Raw genomic sequence first — 26,337 nt, forward strand, 5'->3', positions numbered from 1 at the left:
GGAAGCGGGTGGTGGGGTTTTGACTCAGCCATACAGTTTCATTTCTCTAAAGCGAGAGGCAGGGGATTCTGAAGCCAGTGTGGCACATAGGAACGGGGACCATGGTAGGCTACAATGTTATGTGTAGTGTGTGTATTTCATGACCTAGAATTTTTTCAAAAGAACCAAAGCACTTGAGGATATGAGTAGAACATACTTCAGGAACATAAGCCAGTAGCAGGACTCCCCTGAGCCCTCTGCTCATTCTTAGGGGTGGGGATCCTTCTGGCCTCAGCCTGCTCCCCAAATCAGCCCTCCAGGGGACCTCCCCAAGTGCTCTTCCCTGGCCCACCCTGGGCCGCCTGCTCCTGTTCTCCTGCAGGCTGCGTCTCATGCATTCCTTGCCTCCTGGAGCCTGGACGTCTCTCCTCCCAAGACCACGCTTAGCCCAACCAGCCCCCAACTTCTTCCCCAATCCTGCACCCCCGCCCCTTCTTCAAAGTGGCCCTCAGGTAGCTTAGTGCTGCCAGGCCACAGGGCCCATAGTGAAAATAACTAACAGGGGAACACCCAGAGGAGGCACAAACATTCCTCCAAATCCCCTAGGAAGGACCACCCCTGAGGCTCCCTGGAATACAGTGTGGGCCACTGGCACTCTGCCACGGCAATTTCACTATGCCTCTGGTTTCCGGGTTCTGCCTTGCGGCCGTTTTAATTCCTCTGCTGGTACCTGGGAAATTGGGACCACAGGGACAAGGAGGAAGGGGAGGAGGAGCCATGGTGGGCTCCAGCTGCATGAAGGCCAGTTGGTCTCACTTCCCATGGGGACCCCCTGGACCTAGCTCTCTGCCCCGTGATGAAGGAAGCCCCTTGAGAGCAGGACCTAAACCGGGGGTGCTGCTTCCACTTTCTCCTCTGGGCCATGCTCTCCCAGATGCCCCTCTTCCTCCTGATTCCTCTCCCTCATTTTATGAATTAAGATGCTAATCCTTTTCCATTTTGCTGGCACCAAAATGAACTGGTCACATAATAGCAGAAAGGACCTTTTTTTTTTTTTAATAATTTTTAGAACTTCTTAATGAAGAATAATTGACATAGATAAAAGTATATAAATGACATGTGTTCAGCTGAACGAAGTTTTACAAAGTGAACACATCTGTGAAATAAGCTAACAGGTCAAGAAACAGCATGAGCAGACCCAGGAGCCCTGCCGGCGCCAGGGTGAGCACCGTCCTGACTTCTGACAGCACAGATGACTGGCGCCTGTTTCCTACTCTCCTGAAGTGGAATCACATGAATGAACTCTTGCGTCTGGCTTCTTTTGCTCAACATTATGCTTAGGAGTTCATCCACACCATTTCTTGCTGCCAGGGTCCTTTGTTGTCACTGTTGTATCATATTCCACTGTGAAACTCGGGTACGTGTTATTTGCCCACCCTCCTGCAGATGGGCATTTGGGTAGTTTCATTTTGGGTTGTTATGAATAGTGCTATTCTGCAAAGAGGGCTTCTTTAGTTATTACTGTGGTAAAAAGCATAACATAAATTTACCCCCTTAATTTTTGACTGTATAGTATAGTATTGTTAACTGTATGCGCATTGTTGAGCAATAGATCTCTAGAACTTTTTCATCTTGCGTGACTGAAACTCTAAACCCACTGAACAGCAACCCCTCATTCCCCCGCCCAGCCCCTGGCAACCACCATTCTACCTTCTAAGTGTTTGGCTGCTTTAGACACCTCACATCAGTGGAATCAGGCAGTATTTGTTCTTCTGTGACCAGCTTATTTCACTTGGTGTAATGTCCTCCAGATCCATCCACGTTGTAGCAGATGGCAGGATTTTCTTCTTCAGGCTGAATAATATTTCCTTGTGTATATTTATGTACCGCATCTGTTGATGGACGTTTAGGTTGCTTCCACATCCTGGCTGTTGTGAATAACGCTGCAATGGGCGCGTGAGGACAAATCTCTCTGAGATTCTGTTTTCAATTCTTTTGGATATTTACACAGAAGTGGGATTGCTGGACCATATGACAATTCTATTTTTAGTTTTGTGAGGAAATTTCATACTGTTTTCCATAGTAGCTGCACCATTTTACACTCCCACCAACAGTGCACAAGAGTTCCAATTTCTCCACATCCTCCCTAACACTTATTTTCTTCTTCTTTTTTTCATAGTGGCATCATGACAGGTATGAGGTAATATCTCACTGTCGTTTTGATTTGCATTTCCCTGATGATTAGTGATGTTGAACATCTTTTCATATGCTTGTTGGCCATTTGTATATCTTCTTTGAAGAAATGTCTATTCAGGTCCTTTGTGCATTTTTTTGTTTGTTTTGTTGTTGTTGCCGTTGTTATTAAGTTGGAGAAGTTCCTTATATGTTTTGGATATTAACCTCTTATTTGCTATATGGTTTGCAAATATTTTCTCCCATCCATAGGTTGCCTTTTCACTCTGTTGATTGTATCCTTTGCTGTGCAGAAGTTTTCAAGGTTGATGTGGTCCCATTTGTCTACTTTTGGTCTTGTTACTTGTGCTTTTGGTGTCATATCCAAGAAATCATTACCCATTCCAATATGATAAAGCTTTCCCCCATGTTTTCTTGCAGAGTTTTACAGTTTCAGGTTTTATATTTAGGTCTTTAATCCACTTTGGGTTAATTTTTGTGTATGGTGTAAAATAAGAGGCCATCTTCGCTCTTCTGTATGTGGATATCCAGTTTCCCCAAAACCATTTGTTGAAGAGACTGTCCTTTCCCCATTGTGTATTCTTGGCATCCTTGTCAAATGTCATTTGACCATATCTGTGAGGGTTTGTTTCGGAGTTCTCTATTCTGTTCCATGGGCCTGTATGTCTGTCTTTCTGCCAGTATCATCCTGCTTTTGATTACTGCAGCTTTGTAGCATGTTTTAGAATCAGGAAGTTTTGTTCTTATTTCTTGAGATTGATTTTTTTGGCTATTCAGGGTCCTTTGAGACTCCATATGAAATTTAGGATTGTTTTTTCTCTTTCTACAAAAAATACCATTGTGATTTTGATAGGAATTACACTGAATCTGCAGATTGCTTTGGGTAAGTATGCACATTTTAATGCTATTGAGTCTTCCAACCCACGAACACAGGATGTCTTTCCATTTATTTGTCTTCTTTTAGTTAATTTCTTGTCCTGTTTAATTTCTTTCAGCGATGTTTTGTAGTTTTCAGTATATAGTCTTTCACCTCCCTGGTTAAGTGCGATCCTAAGTATTTTATTCTTTCTGATGTAAATGAAAATGTTTTCTTAATTTCTTTTTTGAATCATTCATTGTTGATGTATAGAAATGCAACTGATTTGTGAGTGTCGATTTTGTATTCTGCAACTTTGTTGAATTCATTAATTGGTTCTAACAGTTTTTTTGCATAGAATCTTTAGGATTTTCAACATATAAGTTCATGTCTTCTGTGAACAGAGATCATTGTACTTCTTCCTTTCCAGTTTGGGTGCACTGTATTTCTTTTTCTTGTCTAATTGCTCTGGGCAGGATTAGGGCAGGCATTTCAAGGTCTCTGCCTGTGTCCCTACAAAGCCATCTTCCCCCCTTCCCCAAATTCCCAGTGTGCTAAACTTACTCTTTGGGGTTAATTGGATTGCCCAAGGTCACAGCTAGTATTTGGTTAAGGCAGGAATTAAACTGAGACCTATCTGACCACAGAACTCATGGGCTCTTCCTGGTTTCTCTCTTGAGCTAAGAAATCTGTCATTATTAAAATGACAATATTAAATTGAACAGGTAAGATCCATTAACACCCCTACATAGATTTCTTTAGAAAAAGGAGCTCCAGGATTGGGTCAGTATTGACGTAATTGGGGGAACAGAGAGACAACTGGAATTTGAGCCTCCGGGGCAGGGGGCAAAGAAAAGGCAGTAGACATCCCTAGGTCAGGGGTAGAGGAAAGCGGAGGCTGTGTAAACTCTGATTGAGTGACTCTCTCTTTCCCAAATTCCTGTCCATGGGATATCACCGTATGATTTTTGTTATATTCTATTACCATCTGCACCATTATTGACTCTGTTTTTCTAAAAATAAATATATTTTCAAAGGAAACGTTATATCTCCCCTCTAAATTCCTACCAGAATCATTTGCCATAAATAGAATGTAACTGTAGAAAATAAATACAATGAAAACAATATCATGTTGCTAAATTCTAATGAAATGGTTGTCTGCCAAAGGATGCCAGCCTGGGGCCTATTTTTTCTGTTAAAGAGAGAGATGAGCATGAGTTGAGAAAGTGTGGAAAAGATTACCACCACGCTAAATTTCCCCTTGATATAATTAGAAAGGCTAGGAAACAATTAAAAAGGGAATAGTTTTCTCATCCTTTGATTCAAAGTTGTTTTATGTTAGGTTGGGGTACCACCCAAAGTTACCCACCACACTCCTAGTGGAACATGTCCTTAAGTGAAGAAATTCTAAGGTAGAGCATCAGGTTTTGTCTTGTTTGTGTGAAAAGAACCCAAAGCTCCACCCCAGAGAAGCCGTGAGAAATGGGAGTTGAGGCTGAGAAGGGAATCCGGAGCATTTCTAGGGAGGCACCAGCATGAGGGCGACTAGGGGTGGCAGGGAGTGGAGCCTGAGGAACGCAAACATCTCCCGTCCCTGTGATGAACTTTCCTAGGAGGATCTGTGGGGAGAGCCAGAGCCATTTAAAGGTCAGACATGAGAAAGGGAGCTGGCAGGTTCTGGTAAGAATTCTTGGCTTCTGTTCTCTCTTCCCTTTTCTCTCTTCTTCCTTCCTCTTCCTCCCTCTCTCTCTCTCTCTCCATTCTCTTCACCTCTGGTTATAGCCTACCTATTAATGTGCATGAAGTAGTTAAATAGGAAGCACTTGAACAACTACAGCCAAAGAAGTGGTTAATGGTTGACCTTGGGAAAAACAGGACCTAGAAGCCAGAAATAGACTGAAATCTTGACTCCCTAAAATGAAAAGCTTCTTTCTGTATAGCAAAATGATGTATTTTTTTTTTCTTAAGAGGCCAATTTCCTTTTTTTTTTTTCATGCTTGTTTTGGGTGAGGAAGATTGGCCCTGAGCTAACATCTGTTGCCAATCTTCCTCTTTTTTTTTCCCGTCCCCAAAGCCCAGTGCATAGTTGTGTATCCAAGTTGTAAGTCATTCTAGCTCTTCTATGTGGGATGCTGTCACAGCATGGCTTGATAAGCAGTACCATGTCCGTGCCCAGGATCCAAACTGGCAAACCCTGGGCTGCCAAAGTGGAATGCACAAACTTAACCGCTCGGCCATGGGGCCGGCCCCTGTTATATTTTTATTTCCAAAAATTGCCAAATGACAAGTGATGTGCTGAGCTGTATCCAGCTCAAAATGCATACTTCTAAATAAACCAGTAAGCACACAAGCCAGTACAACTGAAGCTCACAGTGCCCTGGAGTGATAACCACTGAAGACTCTGGATGCTCATGAGAGACGGTTCTCATGATAAGGCTGGCCTATGGACACACTCCATCCCACACATCTGTCTGTGCTGGCCCCATTCTCCAATCTATTCTACCTCGCCTCATACATCTAGGAAAAGATGGAGGGAGACACAATGAAATGCCATTATGGATTCTACTTGAGGATTGAGAGTGGAAAGAGAGGGGCTTTACAGGGACTTTATTTCATGTATAAACTTTCATATCCTTTAAATTTTTCAATGAATACATACCAACTCAATTAAAAACATTTCATGGATTGAACAACAACCACCGAAAAGAACAGCTCAGCAAACATGATGATAACCATATTTCTGCCTAATGGGAGATTTGTTTTCTGCTTAGACTCTTTTCACCAAAGAAACCAAGTCCGATGTACCCCCCACCACCACATCGGCAGCAGAACATGGAGTGTTCAGATTAAAGAGGTGTAGGAACCAAACTGCAGCATCAGAGATAAAGAAAAGGAAGCTATGGAAGAGTAATAAATAGCAAGTAGCTAGCACAAAATATATTGAAAGATGCAATCTCCTTTAAATACCAGTGAGGGAGGACACATTTAAAAAGGACTTTGAGCAAGTAAAAGCCAATCATTGTCTAAATGCTTTTGAAAGTAGTTTTCCACCATTATTTTCTACATTTGTTCCTTGCTGCTTTTACATGGTATTTATCACAATTTGAAATTATTTTGATTATTTGTCTGTTTGCTTTGTGTTTCTCTCTCTCCCCCTTAGAATATAAGTGCACAGAAGTAGGAACCATATCTGTCAATCACAGACTCTGGCAAATAATAGGTGCTCAATTAATTTGTTGGATGAATGGATGGGATGAATGAAAATAATAATAAAGATCCTCATATAAGGAAATAATTGCAGAACAATCTATCATGGGACAGAAATAGAATAGAAAACTCCTTAGAGATCAAAAAGCCTGCAGGACGTAAGAAGAGAAATTTGGCAGATTATAGAGTGAATACTTGGCTCAGAGTTTTCACCAGTTCCTTAGTGAGGAGAAACTGCAAATTAATACCTTAGCTTTATTGCCTAAATCAAAACCTAAAGCTTATAAAGTGTTGTATATGCATAAGCTCCAGTTACCTGTAGTATAAACTGTATTGATTTTTCAATTCATAATGAGACTCTGGTGTTTGGAAAGAGTATCGGTTTGGGGCCAGACCAATCTGGGTGTGAATTCCAGCCCCAAAACTATGGAGAAGCATGTGTGGTCCTGATTCAAACAAACTGTGGCGAAATATTTATGAGACAATTGGGGAGACTGGAACACTAGCATAAAGTGGACGATGTTAGGGAGTTGTTCACTTGGCTAGGTGGTGCTACCAGTATTGTGGTTACATTTATAAAGGGGTCCTCGTCTATGGAGACGCACATTGTGGATGAAATGGTAGGTGTCTGGGATTCCCTTTGGTGTAATCGGGGTGGCGACTGGCTAGGAGAATGGGTCTAACAGGATTGACTGTGAACTGATGGTTGTTGAAACTGATGTTGGCTGCACAGGACTTCACCATTCTATTCCCTTTACTTTTGTATAAATTTGAAAAATTTTCACAATCAAAAGTTAAAAAACAAACCTGTATGCGTGTGTAGGTTAGAATAACACACTAGCTGAAGGACTGTAAGTTTCAAATCTTCTCTGTGTTTCCGTTTCCTCACCTGTAACATTGGGAAAATTATAGTAACTGTGTTATAGACTGCTGTGAGTTTTAAATAATGCAACACAGATATCAGATGTAACAGTGACTGGCACACAGTTAGGGCTCCTAAATATTAGCAGCTGTTGATATTAACATCGTCAAGGAGGGAGAGAGCATAGATGAAGTCTGGACCCATATAAACCAAAATGTTACCAATCTAGGTGGGAGGTTTATGGGTAATTTTAATGTTCTTACTTTTGTTTAATTACATTTTCTGACTTTATTTATGTATATATTTATTTATTTTTCTGAGGAAGACTCGCCCTGAGCTAACATCTGTGCCAATCTTCCTGTATTTTGTATGTGGGTCACTGCCACAGCATGGCCACCAGCAAACGGTGCAGGTCCCTGCCAGGGAACCAAACCCAGGCCAGCAAAGTGGAGTGTGCCAAACTTAACCACTAGGCCACGGGGCCAGTGCCCATTTTCTGATATTTTTAACATTGAATATGGATTAGTTGCATAATAAAAGTTAAGCTAGAATGCTGCCTCAAATCCTTTGGTGAATGAAATGCAATTATCCGATGAAAGTTTAATGAATAAGAAATGGATTTAATCATTCATTGAAAGCTAGCAAGGATCAAGGAAAGAACAAGTCACAGGAAGGGAGGTGGGGCCAGGTCCAGGGGAGGAGACAAGGCTGGAAGTGTCAGCGAGCCCTTCAGAGACGAAAGGGGCCTTGGAAAGCTCTCCAAGGACTGCCCGCCCTGCGCAGCCGTTCTTTCTGCTTACCATTCTTTTCCTCCATCACGAAGGTTCAGTCCTTGCCTGGCCTTTCAACTCTCAGTATATTTTCTCCTTAGAAGAAAGTAGCCACTCTAACAGCCTCAGTTATGACACTCCCGAGGACAGTGCTCAAACCCACATCTCTCATCCCAACTTGGCATTCTCATTTTGACCTTAAAGTTCAATATGCCTGTAATGGCTTGAATCCTCTCCCACCCCCACAATGACATTTTCCACTTCCCATTCCACTAGGCCTCCAGTCTCCAAAGCAAAACCCACATCTCCTTCTGCTCTCAGGAGTCAGTGCTTATGCCACTGTCCCTTCCTGGAGTGCTGTTTGATCATTTTACACTCAGTCAACTCCTATTCACCCTTCAATGCCCAGCTAAATGTTACTTCTTTTGTGGCATCTTTTCCAACTTCTTCCTCTGAGGCCTCAGCTTGGCACCTGTTGCCTTGTATCATGATTACTTGCTGTGGAAGAGACTGCTAAGTGTCCCCCAATATTTAGTGTCCCTTTTGCTCTCATAGCAACGGACTCTAAATTTTAGCCCAAGAAGTGACCTCCGAATAAAGATTACATTTCCCAACCTCCTTTGCAATTAGTTGTAGCCACGTGACCAGATTCCAGGAAATGTTGTGTGAAAGAAAGTGAGGTAGACAACTTCCAGGGAGAAGCTTTGAAGGGAGGAGTTGTGGTCTTCTTTCCTACTCCCTCCATCCTTCCGATTGGAGCAGAGCTGTACCGTGAGCCATCTTGGTTCAAGCAGACGAGAGCAACACCGGGTGGAGCAAACCCACTGCACCAAACTTAGGATGCTTCCCTCTAGCCTGTCAAATAAAAGAGAAATGAGCCATTTTATTTAAGCACTCTTATTCTGTGTCTGTGCAACAGGCAGCTAGACCTATTTCTTAAATAGTGTACTTGCCTACCTCTGATCCCCCGACCAAGGCTGTATAAATCTTGAAGGTATTACATAGATATAATTCCTCCAAATAAGAGGAGGAAAAGCATGAGGCGGAAGGAATATATGAAGACATAATGGTTGAGAATTTCCAAAGCTGATGAAAAACCTCAGATTCAAGAAGATGTATGAACTCCAAGTGGAGTGGATACAAAGAAAACCACACCTACACACATCACAATAAAACTACCGAAAACCAAGGCAAAGAGAAAATCTTGAAAGCAGTTAGGGAAAAAAAAGACACATTTATTTGCCTGGTACTTGGCACAGAGCAGAGCCTTGAAAAATGTTTGTTGAATGAACAAATGATGGTGTGGGTGAGTGAGTGATAGATTCCGGTCAACTGTTGCCCAGCATGCTGTGATAGAAACAACACTGGAATAGGTATCAGGAGACCCGAGATCTAGTTCCAGCTCTGCCTTGATCAGCAGTGTGAAACCAGACAACTATTCCCCCTCCAGACCTCTGTTACCTTGCCATAAAGTGAGAGTGCCAGCTATCTCCTCCTGATAAGGGCAGATAGCTTGTTGCGGACCGACCCTCCCACTGAGAACATCTAAAAGAGCCATCTAAGACATAAAGGGCCCCAAGCAAACAAACAGAAAGTTAAAAGGTATTGGAGAGAGACTGGCAGCCAGGACGTGAGGAGTCAGGATCTCAGAGAGAAAGGAACCAACCGAAGCGAGTTCAGCAACCTGCCAGCGCTTTTCCCCCAGTGTTCTTGCTGGTTCACAGGCAGCTCACGTGAGTGGCTATGAAGCCAAGCAGAAGAGGGAGCCTAGGAATCGAGGAGGCTGACCTCAGCTCTAACCTGAGCTGCGCAGGGCTGCGGAGACAAAAATTGGAGTGTGTCTAAAACATTCCCCTTGTCCCGGAAGCTACAAAGTACTAATTTACAGTAAAGCCTAGTAAGTCGTGGATGTGTGTTGTGATCTCCGAGGGAACCATTAAAAGAAGAAAAGAACCTAACAGAGGAGGAAAAGGAAATGGCAGGATAACAATACTTGATTTCTCCATAATCCACGGAGACAGAAGGCACATTTATGGTGACCAGGAACAAGGGGAGGGGGAAAGGGGGAGCAACTGCTTAGTGGGTATGGGGTTTCCTTTTGGGGTGAGGAGAAGATTTTGGGGCTAGATCGAAGAGGTGGTTACACAACATTGTGAATGTACTAATCACCACTGGGTTGTTCACTTTCAAACGTTCCTTTTATGTTATATGAATCTCACTTCCATAAAAATTTCAAAATATAAAAATTCTTAAAATACTTGATTTATCCAGAAAGAAGGCAAGGAAAAGAGAGAAAATGGAATACAGAACAGGTGAGACAAAAGAAAATGAGAAAAGCAAGACGGTAAAATTAAACCCAACATATCAATAATTCTATTAAATGTAAATGGTCCTAATATGTCAATAAAAAGACAGAAATTGTCATAAAATCCAACTATATAGTGCTTATAAAAGACACACTTTAAATATTAAGATATAGGGAGGTCAAGTGAAGGGAAAAAAGTGTACAATGTAAGCATAAATCTGAGGAAAACGTGGAGCTGAGTTAATATCAGATAAAGTAGACTTTGGGGCAAAACACATCGCTAGAGATAAAGAGGAACAACTCATACTGATAAAAATTCAGTCCACCAGGAAGCCACAGCAGTTCTAAATTCAATCGTACCTATACTAGCAAAACTTAAAAAATATGAAGCAAAACTTGGCAGAATTCAAGAGAAATGGGCTCTCCAGAGTCACGGCAGAAGATTTAAGACACCTCGCTCAGTAACTGACAGAACACCCAGGAAAGAAATCACAAAAGCATCCAAGATCTGAACCCCGCCATATACAAACTTGACCTAATTAACTGATAAAGAACTTTGCGCCCAACAACGGTAGGATACACATTTTTCTCCCAGTTTACCAAACTTTTATATTTACCAAAACTGATCATATTCGGGGACATGAAGCAAGTTTCAACACGATTCAAAGGACTGAAATTGTAGAGTATGTCCTCTGACCACAGTAGAATTCCGCCAGACTCAACGACAAAAAAGATAACAAGAAAATCCCCAACTGTTTGGAAATTAAGCAACACGTTTCTAAAATGAGGAGGCCGGAACAGATGCTCTCCGGGGTCCCTTCAAGGTCTGGTGGTCTCTGAGTCTGAGCGCCTCGTTTGCCAAGTTTCTACTTCATGGTGAGCAGTGCGGGCCATATGGCAGTTTTTCCTCATGTCTCTGGAGGCTAATGGGATTGTCAGCCTTTGCCTCACTCTTTCTCAGAGAGAGAGATTCCCTGGGCAGAGTGGGATGAGCTCCCACTTGTGCTCCCTCCTCCCTCTGCCTCCTGGGGTTCTGCAGGCAACATCCGTGCTTCCCAATAACCATTTTTCCCAACTTGGGGACTGTGTCACATCACCAGGGAGGCATCTACAGCCCTTCCAGATTCCTACGAGCCTCTGCCAGTTCAGTGACAGCAGCCACTCCATTGCCGAGGCTGCTCACAGGAGAGGCAGCAGCGGTGACCCCAAAAGTCATGCTCTCTCCAGTCACCCTGTCCAGACTTGCCACATGCTTATTTACCAGGAAAGATTGAACACTCCTTTACACTAGGTAAACATGACTGATAACATTTAACAGGCTTCTAAAGCTCATTCGTTCATCTATTAAGCTCCTACTACATGCCAGGTACTCCTTCAGACACTAATGTTACAAAAAAGGATCATAAGGATTAGTAACTAAAACAGTTAAGCTTTAAAGTGTTGGGGTAAGTATTTTTAGGGGTATCCACTGGGACTATCCCATGGATGGATCAGAAGTCCAGCATCTTCCTAAAATCAGAGCCTGGGCTATAGTCAATCCTGGAGATTAGAGGGGTGCAAGTCTTATAGCTCCACAGTAAAAACCAAGTTGTGGCCTGCCCCCAACACTGGCCCCAGGACCAGGGCCCCTGCATCCTAAATGAGAGGATGCAGACATTTCTGGAGACTGCCTCAAAGCAGACTTATGGATGTGTAGCCACCCCTGACACAGGAAGGGTTAATAATCACTGGAAAAAGCTTGCCAACAAACTGTGACCCAGAGGTGTGAAGGCCGGTTAGCCAATGACAGGTAAGACCCCCTGGGGGGGCAACCTAAGCCAGGCAGCGGCCGCCCGGGGGCACAGACGGAGAAACGATATCGATATCGGGAGCAAGAGGGACCGTTGCCTGAGAGACCTTGCCTGCTCTGAGATAAAAATATAGGAGCACAGCAACAACATGATAATATCAAAACAGAGGCCAAGGGAGGGCTCCTTGAGAAATCACTAAGAATTCTTGGCATTCGCTAATTACTTCATCCAAACACCTGTGTATGTTTAACAGATGTAAGCTATGTATATATTGAAATGCTGGTTATAATAAATTCAGAGTGGCCATCAGCCCTCTCCGCATCTATCCTGATGTGTACATTGGATTGCGACACCGACAGGATGTGGGGCACATGCACTTAATAAGCACAAGCAAAGCTACTACGATCCTCAAACTTGTGTTGTTGGTGTTGTAGCAAAGTCCCCTGGCCCCAGGGGTTGTGCTGAGGCCTGGAGAGGGCTCACACGTCATTCTCAGGCAGCACTGTGTGTGGATTTTCACAAACGGACAAACGAGCAGAAGACGTGTTCCTGTGGGAGAGTTGGTGTTAGAGATGGCTATAGGGACCGGTGTGGGAGAGAGTACAGCAGAAGCCGGATGGCTGGGGCAGGCAGCGAGGGGCCACAGCCCCGCCTGGAGGTCTGCTGGGCCAGCTCTGGGCTTCCCCGCAGGCAGCTCTCTGGTGCACCTCACCCAGTTGTCCCTCAATAGCTCTCCACCTGAACCTCCTCCCGGCCAGCCCCTGGTGCACCTGTGGCTCTGCGCTCAGAGACTGGGGCCTGCACAGATCACTGTCAGCCTATCTTGGCTCTGCAGCCTTGCCGCCCTCCAGGCCACGGAGCTGGCCCGCAGCCCTATGGCCCAAATGAAGAGACTGGCAGCCAGCTGAGAGCAAGTCCCACGGGCCTCAGAGAATCAAAGTAGAAGAGGTCATTCAGCCAATCCCTCACGGCTGGGGGAGGAGCCAGGGGCAGAGGTCTCCTGGCGCCCCAGACCCGGAATAAATCCTTCCTCCACTCCTGGCTTCCACCTGGCAGGTTCCCATGGAGCCATGAGAAAACACACTCACGCACAAACACGTGCACACACACACAGGTATGCCCACACACACATACAGGCGCATACAGGCACACACACACACCACGTGCAGAACTGAGCCCTGACCCCTGGCTGGGGTCTGGGTGTTGCCACATGACAGTACTCACTTCCTGTTTGGCTTCCCTGAGGCCAGGGATGAAGAGCACCCGGCATTGGGGTCCAAGAAAGGGCCACAAACAACCCTTCCTGCAAGGTGGGGCAGAGGCTCCCCCAGGGACCGGCAGCCAGTCCACACAGGCAGGGGAGATGACCAGCCCCTTCCCAGCGCCCTGCGGTCTCTGTGGAGCCCCTCAACGCTGTTCCCCACCCTGACAAGAGTCGGCCAAACCTGGCTTCTTGGTGCCAACCCCACTCCTGGCATAAAGGGTGAGTGACAACACTCCAAAATGGAAAAAGGAAAATGGATGCCCCCCTCTATGAGCAGAAATCCTTTTGGGACGGGCAAGGGGAAGGAAATTAACATTTGCTACACACTTGCCACGCATTTTCACATACAGTCTCAGCAACCAATGAGGTGAGTAAGAGTTTCCAGTTTTACAGAAAGGGAAACTGAGGCCCTCAGAGGCTATTTAAGAAACTCACCCAAAGTCACAGCACTTACTGAGGAGTGGGGCTGGAATTCGAACTCAAGTCTCCCTAATGGGCAGAAATCAAAGGCTTGAAGGCCAAGGTGGTGATTTGGGAAAGAAACAGTAGGTGGAAAAGCAGTGCCAGGTAGAAAAGCAAGACACAAGGAATTTGAGTTTATTTTTAAAAGAAAGGAATGTATATATGGGATATGTGACATTTCTGGTAAGTTTTCATAAAATAACAGATGCCTCCCCCCATGAGTGAATCCATCTCCAGTCTGAGTCCAAAGTCTTGAGCCCATGACGGAACTGCCGTGTGACCTTGGACGAGCCGCTTAATCCTTTGCAAAGAGTCAGACTGGAGCCAGCCCAGAAACGAGTTGGCAGAGGGAGAAAACTGGAGGCTGCCCATGTGAATGACAAATGCTAGCAACATGGACGTGGAAGGGCAGAGGGAAAGGAGCAGGCATCTGGAAGGAAGCATGAGGGCTGAGGACGGTGGGCGAGCAGAGCCACCTGGGAGGCGTCCGGACAGAGGAGGCAGTCAATTATAATCTCCGTGTTGCTAAGATTTCCTCTGATTCTGCCGCTGCCCCTAACAGGGCCTGGGGCCTAGGAGGTATCCAATGATGAGTTCCGAACAGAGCAAAAAAGAAGTAAAATCTGCACTCAAATGGAGACGGTAGGATCCTAAGAGGTTCCTGAAAGGCTGGTGTCTGGGGGCCCAGAATAGTGCTGGCACAGGGTAAATCCTCACTATCTACTGATCAGGTGAATTAATAAATCAGGATATCTAGTTTCTGACCCAACTCTGCTTCTCCATGAATCTAAATAAAGCACTCTAGCCTCTCAGGATCTCGTTTGCATCATCTATAACTTGAAAAGCTTGAACTGGACAATCTCCAGTTCTGGTGCCCTATGGCCCCAAGGCTGAGAGCCCCACTGGCCCCACACCCTCTCACGGAGGAGAGCGGGACCAACACCCGTAGACCACGGAGTCTGTAGACGCCCTGCCGGAGATCAAGAATCTTCTCTGAGGAAGAGGTGGTGAGTAATCTCTGGGCTGGAACACAGGAGATAGGGCAGAAAATTTATCCCATCTCTCTCTCTCTCTCTCTCACACACACACACACACACACACTCCACTTCCTCTCATCTTCCAGATCACCCTACCCGCCTAGCAAAGGTTTCAGTCTGACCTGTCAGCTCAGGAAGACCTAGTCCTCGGCCCTAAACTCCTTGAAGACTCTCATGTGTGTGGTCCTGTGTTATGTCAAATGTAAGATCCATTTCCCGTCTTCTCCTCCTGCATCCCATCCTTCACCCATGCCTGCCACTCATCAAGCTTCCCACAAACGCCAGAGGGGCACAGGCACAGGCTCCAGCCTCGAGCCCCCTCCCCAACCCTTACCAGCTGGTTGACTTTGGGCAGTCCTTCAACCGTTCTGACTCCAGGTCCTCATCTGTGAAGTTAGGTTATAATGCCTACTCACAGGCTTTTCACAAAAATTAAATGAGAGACTGACCATAAAGAACCCTGCCCACTGTGATAGGAGTATTACAACAGGGGAGAGAGATCGGGCTCAGCTCCCAATGCAACAAGGACAAGCGGGGATTTACAGCCAACAAGCCAAGTGAGGGGGTCAGGGGACGGAAAATTACTGAGAGGAGACATCAAGAGTAGGGGGATTCTTGCTAAATCAACTTGACAAGATTCTTGCTGAAGGCAGGCCAGAGTGACCAGATACCAAAGATGGGGGAGGAGGAATTTGATCAGAAATTGGGGGTGATCGGATAGCAAGGTTCAAGGATTCCCTCCAAACTGACTTAGCAGGATTCTTACTAAACTGAGCTTGGCAAGGATGGACATGGAAGCCTAATCAAAAAGAGGGCTCAGAGGAGCCTAAGTAAAGTCTGGTCAAGAAGAGAGTCTTGGTCACCTGTCACGATGGTCCAGCTAACACTTATCAAGCCGAACAATGGGCCTTAGTGTTCTGAGTCCTCAAAATAACCCTGGAAGGCAGGAACCAGAATCGTTCTCCTTGTTTCCCCGATAAGGAAATGAAGGCATCAATGGGTTAAGTATCTTGCCCACAGTCAGACTGCTAGTCAATGACAGAGCTGGGGTTTGAACACAGAAAGTCTGGCTCCAAAGCCCATATCTTTAATCACCAGATGACACAGCTCCTCATCCTGTGCATTCTTTGATGGATTTCATGCTTAATTACTTTCTCCATCACCAATTTGGGGCACAGAGACCCAAAGAGATAGAGCTCTCCTCCGATCCTGCTTTACAACAGACCATCCCTTCGCATCCTTAATAGTTACTTTGGGGCCTAGAAAGATAAGCCATTGTGACGGACCCTCCATAATGTGATTTGACCAACAAAAACATTGGTACACAAAAGAAGAAACCGGAGCAGATTTCTGCATTAGTTTCTATTTTTGTTGTGTTCTGCTTTTGTTTAATAATAAGGGGGAGGAGACTGAGCTGGAGCACTCGTCTGCGGCAAGAATTTTTTATTACCAGGGCCTGCAAAACAAAATGAGTTTTAATTTCTTCCAATTTTATTTCAATTTTGCCAGGGGACATCTGTGCTCATGGGCTTGGAAGCCATAATACATGGCTAACACTTTCCAATAGTTTCCTTTTGATAATTCCTCTGATAGTGTGAAGAAAAGGGCCCAAACATGGATTAACATCACATGATAATTCTTTCCCAATTCTGTGTGGCAAACTGATGCTTTTCTTTTTCTACCAAGATAATAGGAGGGGAAAAAAACGTTTCATCAGAGTGGAAAAGCAGCAGACGAGGCAGCAGAGGACTCGGGCTCTCATACTGGCTCTGCTACCTACTTCTAGCTGTGTGACCTGGGGCAGCTGACTTCACCTCTCTGGGTGTCTGTTTCCAAACTGGGAAATGAGGTGCTTAGACTATCTGATCCCCGAAGTCCTGCCCAGCTCTGAAATTGCCTGAGTCTCTGAAATATCATGGTGCCAGGAGACTTTCATAGTGTCAACATTTTGGTTTTGGACCTAGTTTGAGTTAATCTGCCTCACTGACTCACATAGGCGGAATATCTGCAATTAACTGTGCACATTTATAAGCATAAACAAGGTAACATTTATGTAGGGATCCCACACGGCATGTCACATAAGTGAGGGCATCTGGCTGAGCAAGTAGACAATAGAGAGCAGTGGGGAGCATGGTGAACAGCATCTCTGAAGGTGGCAGCTGTGGAAATGCAGGCCCATTGTGACCAGAATTTGATTTTTCAAGACAAGATAGAAGTTTAGGTTTTCACTTGAGATTTCTCAATTTTTAAACACTGCTAAGGCCAAAGAAAACATATTCGGGGGCCCCAGTTAGCAAATCCTGGGTTGCATGCACTGGGTTCCACGGCCTTCTCTTTGCTCCCAGAGCACCCAGCACTCCCTCCGTCAGGCAGAGCATTCGCTGTTTCCTCACCCATCTCCTTGCTGGGCCCGGGACATCTGAAGAGTCACTGGTTCTATGTCAGTCTTGAGTAGCACTCTGTGAATAGCCAATAAAGGAATAAAGGAATCTTATTATTTACAACTAAAGCCTCACAAAATACCACAGACTGGGCAGCTTAAACAACTGAAATTTATTTCTCACAGTTCCGGAGGCTGGAAAGGGCAAGAGCAAGATTCCAGCAGGCTTCAGTTTCTGGTGAGCTCTCTGGGGTCTCTTCTCAAACCAACACTAATCCCGTCAGGTCAAGGCCCCACTCTTATCATCTCATTCAACCTAGTTACTTCCTTAGAGGTTTCTCCAAATACTGCCGCCCTAAGGGTTAGTGTTTCAAGATGTGAATTTGGGGGGGGCACACAAACATTCAGTCCATAACACTCACCTAGTTCCAATCCACAAGAATTTACTGAAGAGATGGGGCAGGGAAAGGACAGGAAGCTGAGTCCAGAGGGTGAGGGGACTGAAGACTCAGAGGCCCTCAGCCAGGCTTGCCTGAGCCACTGTCCTTTCCCATTGGCCTGGCCAGCCCTCACTGCTCTCTTTTCTGATGCTTCTCGCTCCTCCATCACCCACTGAGCTGAGCAACGGGCTCTCCCAGGACTGTGGCCCTGAGCTTTCCTACAAGCTGATACATATACAAAACTGGCTGGGCCCCTCCAACATCCACGTGCAGCGTCTCCCTTCCTTACAACAAACTTGCCAGGGAGACATCATTATCCTCACTTCCCTAATGAGAAAACTCAGGCCCAGCCAGGTGCGGTAGCAGGTCCAAGGTCCCATGGCTAGTGAGCAGCGGGGCTCAGATTCAAACCCCAGTCTGCTTGGCAACAAGGCCTCTGCCCCACCGCCTGAGCATCACTGCTTTCTTGCCACCCACCTCTCCACCAGGTGCCCTGTCCCTGACCTAGAACTCTCAGATGCCAGGAGCTAGCACCTGGACCCCAAACTGATGCCTACCAGGAGTCAATCCTCACATTCCCCAGACTACCCCCCTTTCCAAAGGAAGACACCTCATGCCCCAGCTGATCATCCTTTCCCCTCAGAGCCAGTCTCAGTATGCTGCAAGTAGGACATGATCCATGCAGAGTGGCTTCTGGGGTCCCAGGAAGGCCTCCTCTCTCAGAAGTGGTTTCTTAACACTCTGCTTAGTGATGCTTGAAATTCCTTGTTTTGAGTTTCCTAAGTTAAACCTGAGTGATGAAACCTGTTAACCATCAGAATCATTCGGGATTTTATTTTTTTATATAATGAAAAGCTCATTGGTCTCACCCCATTTATATAAGTCATAAGTGTTTATTATAAAATTTTGAGCAATATATAAATATACAAGGAAGAAAATAAAACTTACCCGAAATTTCACCTTGAGATAGCCATCACTGATACGTCAATGACCATACATTCTTGCATTTCTTTAAGAATTTTTATTATATATACATATAACTCTTACAAGGTCTTATCAGACATGCTGTTTTTTTATTGCCACCTCTTTAAATGTAGTAGGGGGTGGTCACCTTCTTACTCCACCTCTGTCCCCTTTTACCCACAGTCCCTGGCCCAGGTCACCCTTGTTAACAACCTTTCTCTATGCTCATCAGTCATATGTGCACACGTAGACAGGTGTAGGTTGATGACGATGAAGAGGACGATGATGAGACGTTTAAAAGGGAGATACAGATTATATTTTGATTACCTCTTAGTCATCTTTTTTTAAACTGCAAAATATTCCATAACATTTATAATCACAATTCATTAAGCTAGTCTCCCATTGATGGGAGCTGTATGTCCTATTTTTGTCACTATGAATAACGTTGCAATAAATATCCTAGGACATATCTATCCATACACATTGCTCTTATTCTGTGAGAGAGAGCCCCTGGGATGGAACTAAGGTTGAAATGATATGTGTTTTTCATTTTAATTGCTAATGCCAGATTACTTTGCACAGTGTTGTGGGAGCCCACATCTCTACCAGCAGCGCCTAAGTGGACTCTCCCGCTTCCCACTGGTGGTAGGTGTCACTGCTCTTTAATTTCTGTCCACCTGATGGGTGGAAAATGATAACCCATTGTTACTTTTTTTTGCATTTCCCTGTCCACCAGAGAGCTTGAGCATCTTTTAATGTTCATTAGTCATTTGTGTTTGTTCTTCTGTGAATGGTTTGTCCTTATCCTCTGTCCATTTTTTTTTTTTTTTTTTTTTGAGGAAGATTAGCCCTGAGCTAACATCTGCCAATCCTCGCCTTTTTGTTGAGGAAGACCGGCCCTGAGCTAACATCTGTGCCCACCTTCCTGTGCTTTATAAGTGGGACGCCTACCACAGCATGGCTTACCAAGCGGTGCCATGTCCGCACCCGGGATCCGAACCAGCGAACCCCAGGCCTCCGAAGCGGAATGCGAGAACTTAACCGCTGCGCCACCAGGCCGGCCCCACTCTGTCCCTTTTTAATTGGATCCTTTGCCTTTTTGTTATCAATTTGTAAGATAGTAATCCTTTGGGGGTAGAGACAAGCTAACAGTTCACCTAAGCTCTTTCTTCATTCTTCTAGGAACAGCCAGACTACTTGTCCCAGCATGACACATTCATTGACTGAGTTCTAGCCAGTGAAGCGTGGGTGGATGTACGCGTTCCTCTCGCAGACCCAGCCCATAAAAGGGCCCACGGTGAGCCTCCCTCCTCATTGTCCATCCCCTTGGAAGCCTCGTGTTAAAGATGGACGTGCACAACACGGAAGGAGCCTGGGTTCCTGAATGTCTGCCGGGAAGAGCGCTCCGGCCAAACACGATCGCCCATAGTGGACTTCCTGTGCATGAGAAACTCGTTTCTGCTCTGTTAAGCCAAAGAGAGTGATGGGTTTATATGTACAGCAGTCAGTGGCAGCCGAACCAACACGCCCACCACCGCCATATGTGTCACTACTATTTTCCCCACATTATCATTTGTGTATCGACTTTGCTTGTAGTAAAATTTAAATTTTAAAATGCCTATATTTTCTTGGACTCCTGCATTTTATAGCTTCTGTATTTTCTCTCTGAAATGATCTCTTGGAAGCTTTTCAGAAATACAGATTCTAAGATTCATCCTAGAAAATTCTGCTGTAAGTAGACTGGAGTGGAGCCAGGAAATCTAGATATTTCTAAAGCTCCCTGGGTGATTCTGCTACTTTCCCAGGATTGAGTATTGCTTAGGCCATTAAGGTGGCAGCCCCTGCTACAATGGAAGTAACACTGGGGATGACTGGCCTTGTCACTCATTCATGCCTCTGAGAATAAGTTTACTTGTCTTCTAAAGTGGATTCCTAGAGGCAGCTGGAGAGAGCCTAACCTGAAGCTACATGTTAGCCCATCCTTGTGGGGAGGTCCTAAGTTGGAATCCTGCCTTCTCCACTTGCTAGTGTGTGCATTTGGACAAGTAATTTAACTTCCGTGGGCCTCCTTTCTCCTTCCTTACAAAATGGGGGTGATTATAATTCCTACTTTGTGATATGAATAACGACTTAACTTTCAGGGTCAAGGCAAAGATAAAGATACACATAAAAATATTTGATCCTAAACCTCACACATGAGAGCAGTCCACCAAGAGATTGTTATTACTAACTCTAGGTTAGAGAGACACTAAATATCTTGCCTAATTTACAATTTGCCTGTGGATAGTTTTGCTGGATGTCTTCAGGCGCTAAAGAAATGCTGGCTACTGCATTTCTCAGTTAGAGAAATCCAAATTAGAAGCATCCATTTTGCAAATATGTGCATATATATATTTAGATATATATGTATATATCTATTGATTCAAGATTATCAATAGATAATCTACTGATTCAAGCTAATTGCAATTAGCTTTACAAGTGTAGAAATATTCCAAAAATTCTCTGAATCTCTCGAAGCTTGCTTAGTTCTCTGTGTATGTTAGTATTTTTGTGTACATATGTGTTTGTGAAGGGTACTGTGTTTGTGTGTGTGTGTGTGTGTAAAAATCATTAGATTAAGTATAAGAATTGAGAGCTCTTCAGAAAAAAATTTAGATGCTGTGATAATGACTCATGAATAACCGTTCAGGGTGATGACTAAATCCATGGAAAAACAACTGCCAACATTAATTTAAGGAATCTATTGAGGGCCCACCCTGTGCCAGACCATGTGCTAAGGGTATTATTTGCTATCTCATTCATCCCTTACATAAGTCCATGAAATTGTGTGTTACTGTTCCCACCTACAAGAAAAGGAAACTAGGGCTCAGAGAGGCTAAGTAAGTTGCCCACAGTTACACAGCTAGGAAAGGGCCAAGTCAGGATGTGCACCCAGGTACCAGGTTTCTTTTGGGGATGATGAAAATTTTCTAAAATTAGATCATGGTGATGCTTGCACAACTCTGTGAATATACAAAAAAATTGCTGAATTACACACTTCAAACCAGTCAACTTTATAGTATATAAATTATATCTCAATAGAGCTATTTAAAAAAAAAAAAAATAGCATGCCCAGGTATGCCTGACTCCCAAACCAGACTGGTGTGAAATGCTTTCCGGTTTAGAAAGTGCACTCATGTGCTCGACCTTGTTAATGTCAAACTGCCTGCCTTCCCGCTCCCAACACCACGTGTAGCTGTGGAAATCCCACAGGCCAATGGGCAAGGGAGACTCATAAACAAAGTCAGAACTCTCATATGGCCTCACAGGCCAGATGGTCAGCAAAACATGGGGGCCAAGGGTGGGTATCAAAGTTGAGAATCAGAGTCGGAATGCGTGGGACAGCAGGGCAGCCAGGGTAGCTGGTACCCTTCCATACTCACCGAAACCTCCACAAAACCCTCTTCAGTCCATTTACAATGTGGGCTTGCCAGTCTTAAAACTCAAATCTGATCCGTGGACCCACTAGGAGCCCTCAGCAGCTCGCCTTTGCCTTTTTGGTTCGGGTGAAGACCTTAGCGTGAAACCCAAATCCCTCAAGACCCAAGGCCGCATCACACCCTACACAGTAGCCCCCCGGAGACTGCACCGTCAGACCCCCGGCTGCAAGCGAGCCCCCAAGTCTCCAGCTTCTGCCCACATTGCTGCTTGTCTGCCTGGAAGGATCCTACACGGCTTTGGATTCAATTTTAACATCTTCTCCTTGAACCCCTCTATCCTCTCTCCCCCACAGCCCCTATCTCCTTGTTCTCCGCTTCCGTTTCCTTCATATCTCTATTTTAGCACATTTCACGTGACATTGTCACTGTTTGTTTCTTGCTATCTTTCTCTCTCTTCACAGCCCTATCACCACGGATCCACACGGCCTACTGCCCACTTAGCCACTCCACTTGGAGGGAGCACAGGCACTGTTTGGGATTGAATTGTGTCCCCTAAAAAAGATATGTTGTAGTCCTGATCCCAGGTCCCTGTGAATATGATCTTATTTGGAAATAGAGTCTTTGTAGATATAGTAGGTTAAGATGAGGTGGTAACGACAGAGTGGGCCCTCACTCCACTATGACTGAAGTCTTTATAAAAAGAAGAGAAGACACAGAGACACACAGGGAGAACGCCATGTGACACTGGAGGCAGAGATTGGAGTGATGAAGCTAGAACCCAATGAATGCCAAGGATTACTGACAACCACTGGAATCCAGGAGGACGCAAAGAAGGACTCTCCCTGAGAGCCTTCATCGGGAGCCCTGCCAACACCTTGATTTTGAACTTCAAGCCTCCAGAACTGTGCGAAAATAAATTTCTGTTGTTTCAAGCCACCCAGTTTGTGGCACTTTACTAATTAATACAAACACTTCATATTTGTCAAGGTGAAGAACAGCAGAAAATGTCACCCTAAAATATGCCACTTTGACAGAAGGATTATTTTGAGCTGAAGGCAATTGAGAAGAAGCAGATATAAGATAAAGCTCTCTGGCCTCCTCCTATTTGCCTAAAAGCAGGACAGGAGAAAAGTTAGGGTTTTTTACCAGGAAGGACAAAAGTTAATCACCAGAGACAACTGTGGACCCTAATGAGCCCAGAGATGGCGCCAAAGGAAACTGCATAACAAATCTTGCTAACTAGCCCCTCTCTTCCAGTAGTCCCCCACTTATTTGCCTCCCCACAATTTACTGCCCTAGAAACTCAAAGTCCTTTTCCTTTGTCATGTCACTTCTCTGAAAGTTTATTTTTCTTTTGTTAAGATGTTATATCAGCCCAAGTTCTAACCACTCTTTTGAGTTACTCATCTCTCGGTGCTCCCATGTTTTTGCATGATGCACATGCTCATAAATCTCTGTTTTTCTCTTGTTAATCTATCTTTTGTCAGTCTAATTTATAGGGCCCTGGCCCTATGATGGGTAGAAGGAAAAAAGATTTTGTCAATCTTGTCCTCCAAACTGGCCTCTTCCGCTGTTTTTAGCACACCTTCCACCCTGTTGCATCAGCCAAAGCCCGTGAGCTGTGTAGACAACTTCTTCTCCCTCATGTCCCCATTTCCAATTCATCACTGAATCTTATTAATTTTATCTTCTAAACATCTCTGGAAGCTACCCCTTCTCTCCAGCTCCACCACATCAACCTAGTTTATCATCTCTCACTTGGGCTACGGGCCTCTCTGCCCACATTCTTACCCCCTCCAATATTTCTCCACACAGCAGGCACAATGACATGATTGGAAAAGAGCTCTGAGCATGGGTCCCCACTTCTGCTTAAAACACTTCTTCGTTTCCCATTGCTCTTAGGAGGAAGATAAAACTTCCCACTTCTCCAACCACAGTGGGTACCACCCTCCCTCTCACTCTGAGATCAGCTCCTGTATGATCTTTTGGGGGTTCTTTTAATACACCATACTCCATCCTGCCACAGAACCTTGTACAAACTGTTACTTTGCCCAAAGGCTTTTTACACTGTCCTGGGCTCCCACTCAAATAGTCCTTGATCTTCCTTGAGATCTAGCTTGGTCACCATTTCTTCAGAAAAGACTTCCCTGATCTGGCCTGTCCACTTAGGTCAATTCTCCCTAACCATTGCTCTCCTGACACCAAGCCCCTCTTCTCTGGTATCAGTGAAGTGTACTTGGCCAAGATTAGGTTCAGCAACATATAACAGAAACCCACCTACAGTGGCTTAAACAAGATAGAAGCTTATGTTTCTCTCACATAACCGGAAGTCAAGATGTAGGAAGTCCAGGCCTGGTGTGGCAGCTCCACTTTGTCATCAGGGACCCAGGCTGCTTCTTACTCTCCACTCCACCATCCTAACAGGAGCCTTCCAAAATCACCTGTGGCTCATCGCCTGCTGAGCTTCCAGCTAGCATATCAGCATTTTAAGCACCAGGAAGGAAGATAGGCCAAAACAGGGTCCTCCTCTCCCTTTAAAGAGACTTTCTGGAAGTCGCAGATGAAACTTCTGTTTATAGCTCATTGGCCCTGTAGTCACATGCTCATATGTAGGTACAAGGGATGCTGGGAAATGTATCTTTCACTGAGGTGACAGTGTGGCCAGCTAAAAAGTAGTGGATGAGGGGCACCCTCTTCTTATAAAATTATTCCAGTAATAAATCAAAATGAAATGATAGACTATCACCATCTTGCAACTTCCAACGAATTAATGGATCGAGGCATTGAGCATCAATAATGGCTAGTATAAGAGAAAAAGTGAAAAATAGACATTGTGTGCCTTCTGGTGAAAGAACATGTAGCACTAACAATCCAGTTACAAAGATGAAATATGAGTTTGATCAAACCTCTGTTAGTCACTAAAATCAAGTCAAACAGATCAGGTTCTTCAAAAGATAAACTGTAAGAAGAAAGGGATGGAGGGGAATCTGCAATTTAAATGATTTAAAGGACGTAGTTTTTTAAAAGAGAAAAATTAAACTCTAGTGTCTAGGAATACACAACTGAGGTAATGAAACTGTGAAGACGTGCAAAGAGGTGATTACCAGAAAAGTCAGGATCCTAGTCACTTTCGGAGAGATGGAGGAGGTGGTCACTGGGTTAGGGACATAGCAGGGCCTCTGGGGTAGCTGGTGGAATTCTCTGTCATCACCTGGGCTGTCGTTAGAAGGACGTTTGCATTGTAATAATCTCACTGAGTTACTGTTTGTTTTGTGTGCTTTTTTCTATTTGTGTTTTGCTTTACAATGAACGGGTTAAAATGAGCAAAGGAAATGTTTTTCATTAAAAGATACGGCAACCGGGGCCGGCCCTGTAGCACAGTGGTTAAGTTTGCACATTCTGTCTCTCGGTAGCCCGGGGTTCCCTGGTTCGGATCCAGGGTGCGGACACGGCACCGCTTGGCAAGCCATGCTGTGGTAGGCATCCCACATATAAAGTAGAGGAAGATGGGCATGGATGTTAGCTCAGGGCCAGGCTTCCTCAGCAAAAAGAGGAGGACTGGCAGTAGTTAGCTGAGGGCTAATCTTCCTCAAAAAAAGATACTGCAACCTTCTATTGAGAAGGATGCCTGAAGAAAATTTAAAAGAGTATCAAAGTTACCCACTATAATCAAAGAAATAACTGAAGAAATTTTTGCTAATCTGAAGACACTCTCAACAAGGCTGTGGACAGGAGGTATAGGCCACTGCACAAGAGTAATCCTTACAGAAAATAGTTTCTAGAAGGCCTTTTGACAAAGAAGGCTGAGCATGTAAGCCGTTGCCAAGATGTTGCTCAGGGCAACCTCCACTGGGGCCAGGAAAGAGACTATTTCCTGATAAAGAGGAGGTGGATGCCTGGGGTAGCCAAAGTCACCCTGTGAGTCAGGGGACCTGAGTTCCCATTTTAGCTCAGCCACTGCCTCCCTGTGTGACCTTGAGTGAGTCACCTGAACTTGGTGTCTCTACCAGCCAAATGGGGAGTGAGTGTTGAATGAGGTCATCGAGAGGCTCTTCCAGCTCTTCTTTCATAGGATTTTTTGATTCTAAAGCAGGATCTCTGCAAGGTGATCTGTCAACCATCTGTATTAGAATCACTGGTTATTCAAAAGGCAGATTCCTTGGCCCCACCCCAGACCCAGTGACCCAGACTCTCTGGAGATGGGACCTGGAATCTGGTTTTCTCCAAGGACCCCCATGTGTTTCTAATACGTACTAGTTTGAGGGCCACTGTTCTAAGGTGTTGTGTAGGTAGAAAGAGGGTGTGAAGGACCTCACATCTCTAAAACTTCTCCTATATGCCAAGCATACCAGGCTAGAGCACTTTGACTATATATAAATATATAGTCTCATATCATTTTATATTCTAACT

The sequence above is a fragment of the Equus caballus genome, chromosome 1, assembly GCF_041296265.1.
Source record: "Equus caballus isolate H_3958 breed thoroughbred chromosome 1, TB-T2T, whole genome shotgun sequence".
Taxonomy (NCBI): domain Eukaryota; kingdom Metazoa; phylum Chordata; class Mammalia; order Perissodactyla; family Equidae; genus Equus; species Equus caballus.